Source organism: Populus trichocarpa, chromosome 13 (assembly GCF_000002775.5).
Source record: "Populus trichocarpa isolate Nisqually-1 chromosome 13, P.trichocarpa_v4.1, whole genome shotgun sequence".
NCBI classification, from domain to species: Eukaryota; Viridiplantae; Streptophyta; class Magnoliopsida; order Malpighiales; family Salicaceae; genus Populus; species Populus trichocarpa.
Window position 1 is genome coordinate 9,309,111 of NC_037297.2, and position 8,042 is coordinate 9,317,152.

The window sequence follows — 8,042 nt, forward strand, 5'->3', positions numbered from 1 at the left end:
TTGTTACGATTCGATGGCAAAATAATGGTGGGAAACAACAACAAGAAGAAGGTTGTTGTGGGAAGGCAAAGATGAGCTGAAAGTCGAAAGCATTAGGGACACGTCGTCACCTATTGTTAGTTAAAAGATTATGTTAGTTAGTTAGAGTTAGTTGGATTAATCTGTTAATAGTTGATATTGATCACTATAAAAGCACAGTGTATGGATCACATTGGATATGAATAGATTGCAGTCCAATTTCGATCTCAGTTCTCTCTTATCTTACTTTTCTCTGCTAACAGCATTATGTTTCTTACCCTCGTCTTCTTGATTTGTTAAGTTGATCTTGACATAAAAACAGAAGTACAAAAAAAGAAGGGTATGAGTGTCATTTCATGAAAAATGAGATCCAATTTCATACTACACTCGAAACTAGGCCAAGAGAAAAATACATCAAAGTACCTGATAGTGTCCATGATTGATAATTTTCAACATCCTTTATCGACCAGGGTTATAAGTTAAAACAATCTACACTAAGATAATTCTGACTAGTTTTGGGGTTAAAAAAAGGGGAGGGGGAGCATTGATGTTATAGCTTTGCCAAGGCTAAAGAACTGATCAGTAAATTGCTAGTATTTGGGAATTCAACACGGTAAAAGAGACAGGAGGAAGCCACTTTTGTTCGTAAGATCAGAAACAAGATACGTTCTCCTTTGAAGTCAGGAAATTGCATGTTGAATAGATGGAAGCTGCAGCAGCTCTGACAGCCAATTCCTTCTGCAAGCTATCAGCTTTCTCAGTCCTGCAACATTGAAGAAAACTACAGAATTATAAAGGTAACTTGCAGAATATTTGCCATATGAAGAGGCATGAATAAAAGAAGGCTGACAAAACAGATTGTGTATGTTGATGACAATGTCAACACGATAATCACTCATCACAGTTCCAATGCCCATTATATGAGTTCAATCATGCAATTTAAGATGCTATACCCGATCCAGCCACAGATTTGACAGCAGTATAATGGCAATAATTTACCTGGGGTAACCTAGAATTGCTTTATAGCTCAAATGTTGCAGTCCCTGATCAAAGTGCACTTGCATTTCTTTTACTTGGCACAACCATCTTTCCTGAAATTCAAACCAGAAAAGAGAGCCTAAATAAGCTTGTTAAGGAAATTAGATTAAAATAATAAACTTTCTATACAATCATAAGCTCCACAGAAGGAAACAATCATAAGCTTGTGAAGATTTATTTAAAAAAAAATCCTATTACATGCAGGAAACAACTTTTGTATTCAGAAACTGTGTTATAAATACAGGCAATTGAATTTGTCCAGTCAGAGGTGTCAAAACCAAAGCATCGCAAATCACAAGAATAACTAGAGTCGAGTTCACACACACATTCCTAGATTACCAGTAGAATTTAATAGCATGAGAAAGAAAAGAAAGTCTCTGCTATCACTCTTACAAGTTGTTTCTCTTCTTCATAAAGTGCTTTATCCAACTGATCAAACAATGGTCTCCATCTCGCTTGATGCAGGGCAGCTGTTGTATTATTGGACACTACTTCTGAAGAACTTTGCATAATATAAGAACTGTCCACTTCAATAGCCGAGAACTCTTTTGATAAAAAATGTAACTCGGTAGTAATCACAGCTCGGACTCTCTTCCTGCTTCGGCACAATGCTGAAAATTTTGAAGATGGTTTACTGCCATAAGGACATCAAGTAGCATACTAAATAGTAATTAGTAACCATTCACGTTATAAAAGCCCTACCTGCTATTCGTCCTTTAATGTCTTGATGAAGGAGTTCCAACCATTGAGAAGAGACTGAAGCCGCTGAAAGTACAAAAGCAAATTACTTTCAGCTAAGGTGTTCTTTGATTTCAGACTTGTGTAATTCAATGTCATGAATACCCCAATTCTATGGATATATAATAGGGGTGAGCAAAAAAACTGAAAAACCGATTAAACCAAGAAAACCGAAAATAAATAACCGAAAAAACCGAACCAAAAACAAAAACCGATTAGAATATTTAGAAAATATCCGGTTCGGTTTGGTTTCCGGTTTTGTAATGCTTAAACCGGACAACCCGAACCGAACCAAACCGGTTCAGTTTAGAAATAAAAAAACGCTTTCTACCCATTAACCCTAGCAGATTACAGTTCACATAGCCCGATAGCCGCCCCCTCCCTCTAAAACAAGTATAAATAACATATTTTCTTCTAACCCTAAATTTCAACATTCTCAGCCGCCCCTCTCCCTGCTCTCTGTCTCTCACTCTCAAATCTGTCTTCTTCTCCTTAGATAGCAAAAATCTCTCTTTCAAAAACCTATTATCCTGTGCATCTTTGCAATCAGTCAATCTCCCTAGCTTCAAATCAATTAGTGATGAATCCTGACTATTAGATTCCATGAGAGAATTCGAATGATTGGACCTAGATTCCATTGACGAATTGGAGGCAATCATACAATAAAGAGAGCCTACTACTAGTTTACTTGAATCAATACCAACACAGCTACCACCAAACATCCCCGCACCCGTTTTGCTTACCATGAAAGGGTTTTCTTGGGATTTCAGAGAAACCAAGATCTAAAAACTCTGCACTCTCAACAGTTTCTGTATCAATGCTATCGATGTTTTTCTTGTCTCTCATCTCTCAAATCTGTATTCTTCTCCTCCATGCTTTTTGATGATTTTACATTTCAATAACTTTTGATTTTTTCTTCGTTTTTTTACAGTCAAATCCTTTGGTTTTGTGTATTTTTTTTGCTGGGTTTAACTTATGGACAAGAAGAACAAAACAAAAATTGGAGTTGATTTTTTGGAAAATGGAAGCAAGTATAAAAATTTCGGTTTGAACCGGTTTGAAAGGGAAAAAAACCGAACCGAACCGAAATTAATCGGTTTGAACCGGTTTTCGGTTCGGTTCGGTTCCAAAACTAAAAATAAAATAAAATCAGTTTGGTTGTTTATTTTGGTCCAAAACCGGACCGGACCGAAAATGCTCAGCCCTAATATATACAATTCATTTAGTGTCTTGCAATTTCTATACCAACTCAATTTCACATATAAATGTGCATATATTAAATTGTTAATTCCCTCTGAAACAAAAATTAAATACTCACCTCTCACAGAAAGACAAGAAACACTGGTGCTGTTTGCTGATTCCTCATTCAGAACCGTTCTAGACTCCTCCAAGGCATTAGTTGATGAAGACAACTTCAATGCCAATACATCATCTTTGCTGACAGCGGAGTATGAAACGAAATTTCTGGCATGTACTGTGCCTACTATGTTGAAATCACCCTGCCCATTGGACATAGAGCACCCACTTGTTTGCTTGCTCCCAATTAAAGAAGTCGAACTCCCATCTCCATGAGAAAAACCGAGTCGTTATATTCCAGAATCACTCATATTATTGGTTTCTTTAGTTCCAGATTTTAGATGGATTGCTTGTTTACTTTCAAGACAACCATTTTCGAGTTTTTCAGACCTCACCAAGGCCTCTATTATGGAATGGACCTGCTTTTTGTTTCTCACATGGTTTATGATCCCAAGGTTCGAGCCATTTAGCAGTCCACTTGGAGCAGCAATCTTTGTAAGCCTATCAACCTGCTCTCTCTTTGCAAGTTCCATCTTTTTCTTGTGAACGTCATCTTTGGGTTTCCTCCCACATTGCTTTGGCATTGGTATCCCTCCATGAGAAGATGACATAAAACCACTTTGAATTGAAATCCCTCCATGTGAAGATGAGAGGAAACCATTTTGCTTCATCTCCTTCCACATTCTTAATGGATCTTTTTCCTGCACTGGACCAGTAGCACTGCCACACTCAGAAACATCCCTTGACTTATCATGATCCTTGTTAGTTCGGAACAGCTCCTGGTTCACAGAGCTATCATCCTCTGCATTCAGATCCAAACCAATGCCAACAGAGGTTACACATTTATTGCCATGTTTGTCCTCATGCTTCTTGAGCAATGGGACTTCATTACAATTATCAGCGTGTTCTGCAATATCATTTCTCACCAAATTATTAGCAATGCAAGCTTCACTATTAAGATCCAGTGGCCTAGAAGAAGCAGTGACCTCAACTGATAATGTGGTCCTTCCACGTCTTTCTGCTTGATAAGCATTGAGGTCCAAGGTTATTGGCACATTGGTAACTTGGGACATCTGTTCACTAAGCTGAAAGTGGTTACTGTCTTCTTTGTTTTTCAAGTGACTGGAGCTTGCTTCGGTGGCATTATAAAGTACGGAAGATAGGGCTTTAACATATGTTTGAGTCGGAAGTTCAATAGGCATTGTAATTTGTTTTTAATTAAATGTTTTTTATTGGTCTTGTTCTCATATTATTGAGCCACCAAGCATTTTACTATTTCATTAAGAAGTTCTGCTTCAATTTCAAAAGTACAAACAAAAAAACTACACAAAAAAATAAGTGCAATCTTCAAAAGAAAGAACACAGAAAAGCTCCAATTTTGAAAATGAAAAACTACACATATTACTAGGAGTAATAGATTGTTTGTTGCACTTCCACTTAACTGCATTTTAACATACCAAATACACTCAAATTCAGTGTCATAAAAAAAACCCTAACAGCAACAGCAAACAATTAACATATTTAAAAATATTATCTTCAGACCCCAGCAGAGATTCAAGCTCACGCATTTTAATCTTTTTTCGAGCAACTTCTGATTTCTCTCTCAATTCACCACCCGTTCGCTTCTCACCAGCCAACTAAAAACAACCCAAAATTAGAAAACCAAAAACATAAACATAAAACTTCTCAAAAGCACCCAAGAAAGCGAGAAACCAACCTTGGAATCAGATCTGGGTCTCCCCGCGTCACCTCGATCTTCCATTACCTTGAGCCTAATTTAAAATTTAAGAATTTGAGTACCAAACTCAAGAACCCAAAGGAAAAAAAAATTGAACTTTAGCAACAAACCTATTAGCCGAACTTTTACAAAAAAGATTATAACCCAATTCGATTAACAACTCTAGCACCAAACCCAAAAAACAAAACTTCAAAAAGGAAAAATTCTTGAACCCCAATAAAAATGAAGACTTGAACCAAAAAGCAAAATTAAAGAAACAGGCATACAAGATTCACTAACCCTTTGGCCCAATCTTGATTTCTTTCAAAAAGGTATCTGTGTTGAATACTTTTACTTGGGTTTGAGAGAGAGAGAGAGAGGTGGTGAGTTAGGGTTTTGAACTAGGAGATGGAGTGGCATGATCCGTGTTTTGAATTTACAGGGAGAGAGAGAGAGAGAGAGAGAGAGAGAGAGAGCGCTTTTGTTTTGCTTATTTGTTGTCTGATTTCAATTTACTACTATATTAATATTATTATTTTTTTCATTATAAATTCAAATACGATGATGTTGGAGGGATGCTTGTTTGGGCCCCATCTTTTTCCCACCTTTTTTTTTTTTACATGCTATGTAGTTAATTAGTATAGCTTAGTCTTGTGGTTCAGTAAAACTTATAAATTAGTCCTTGTAGCTTCAGAAATTATTTATAATAATCCTTGGATTCTTAGTTCATTTATAATTTAGTTCTTTCATATGTTCTTTTCTAGTTTCATTTTGTTTTTGTTTTTTTAGGAAAAAAAAAAGTAGGGGGGGTTTGTAAGAAAACAAGGAAATTTTTTAATAAAACAATTGCTAAATTAAATATGATCAACATTATTTAATGAGTTATTTAGTTATTTTTTATACTATAAATATTAATTAAATAGTTTTGATAAACTATAAATATTAAATATTTCTTCCTCTTATATGCTAGCCGGTAGGTGTTTGTTTTGGCTTTCTATAATCACAATCTCATCTTTTTATTTTCTTTTTATCTTTTCCCTCTTTTTTTTGTATTTTAACAAATTGTTCAACCTGAGATTTTTTCTATGTTTTCCCATTAACAAAACATTTTTCTTGATGTTGCTCCTCTTGCATGATGCATTAATTAAAAATTAAAAATTCTATCAAATTTTATTTTAAATTCATTTCAATCCGTTATGAAAATATCATATGATATTATATATTTATAAGATATCATCAAAACATAAATTTTTTATAATAACCAAACTAATTTTTACTAGCAGCTCAATTCAAGATCTTTCATAGATTGTTGTTTATACTTTCATAAAGAAAACTTTGAATCAAAGTGATTAGGTTAAAAGTTGCATCAAAATCTAACTAAATGAATTTAGTATTTTCACACTAGATTTATTATGATGACAATCCTATTAAACACTAAAACTATGAATTGCTTCAATGGTTTGTAACAAATAACAAAATCTATAATGAAAGTGACAATACAAACACCTACTCAAACATATTAAACTACACTATTAATATAAGCTGACGAGGAAGCAAGCTACAAAATAGCCTAATTATCAAGATCTTCAGTTCAAACACACCAACACTTTTCAATTATTATTACATGTAATGAACTAATTTGCATCAATTATATTCAAAATAAACACCAGCATAAGATTATAGGCCTTAACTCAATTAGACAAAACAAAAAAAAATTAAACACTACATGTTTGAGCATGTGCATAAATAAGTTTCTTGCCAACCAGACCAACCACAATCATAAAATGAAATACAATGATGGAAACAAATGTGTGACCTAATGATAATTGATCAATATACCAACTTATATAGTTTCAAAAAGCTTGCAATTACATACCTCATTTTTGTTCCAAGAGTTAAAAAGCTCTAAAGAGTAGTTGCATTTGTAATAGATTCAATTGGCGTATATAATGGATCTCGTAATGTTGTTTGTTGATTATCATCATTCCTTGATCAATATAATCTAAACAAGAAATAGGGTTGTTTAATATGTAACATTTATGGGGTTGAATATGCAAGGTTTGTGTGGATTGGACCTTATTATAACAAAGAATACAAGGCTTGTGTAGCTTGGGCCTTATTATATATAAAACATATAAGGCTTGTATGAATTAGGCTTCATTATATACAAAGCATGGGCTTTATACTATTGTCTTATCTAATTTTGGATTTAAATTAGTTACTTATGTGGATTTAATTTAAATTCATTAGCTAATTAGGGTTTATTTTGTAAGCCATATTATATAAAAAGTTGAAATAACATTAAAAGGATAATTTTTTTTGTTGTCATTATGGATTGAATAATTTGAGTGTTCTTCTTCTTTGGTTTGAACTTATAGAACTTATCAAAGATATCATCTTTATGATATTAAAACCATACACCTTCGGTTCTTGTTTCAGGTCATTGAGTTGGGTTTCTAATCTGATTTTATCTTTCTTAGGTGAGTATTCTAACTCTTGATTGTGGGTTCTAAGGATTAGCCTTTCGAGTTCGTATCATTTATGTTTTGACAATCTGCATTTTTAGTGAATAAAATTCTCTTTCTAGATGCAACCTTCATATATCTCAAAATATACTTAACTGCATTCATATATTTCTCTCTCAGAATATGCACAAATTGACTAACAATACTCAATGTATATGCCAAATATGGTCTTATTTATGCAAAGTACATTAATCTACTTACAATTCTTTTATATCTTCATTTATCAGTTAGTACCTTATTAGACTCAATATATAACTTCAAGCATTCTTCTATTAGTGTATTAACTAGTTAACATAATGGCATGCTAGTCTCTTATAGCATGCTAGTCTCTTATAGAAGATTTAAGGCATATTTGTTTTTAGATATAAAGGTTACTTTATGAGATCAAGACACTTTGATTCCAAGTAAATATTTCAAAAGACCTAGATCTTTCATTTTAATTTTCAAGATCATTTTCTATAACCACTATATCATTAATATATATAATGAGTATTGTATCTTTCTCCCGTTATTTTTTCAAGAATAATATGTGATTTGAATTGCTCTGATGGTAAGCTATGGATTTTATAAACCTTCGAAACCATGCTTTCAAAGAATGTTTCAATCCATGCAATGATTTCTTCAACTTGCATACCTTCTGATTGTGCATTTCAGGAATCATATAGCCTATTGAGAGATCCATGTAGACTTCTTTAGATAATTCACCAGAA

The 8,042-nt window shown here is 33.5% G+C and overlaps 1 pseudogene; it reads right to left on the bottom strand.

Annotated features, from left to right (window-relative positions):
* Positions 1–369: 369 nt before the first annotated feature.
* Positions 370–5,257, bottom strand: LOC7494386 (uncharacterized; annotated as a pseudogene).
* Between the last annotated feature and the right edge of the window lie 2,785 nt (positions 5,258–8,042).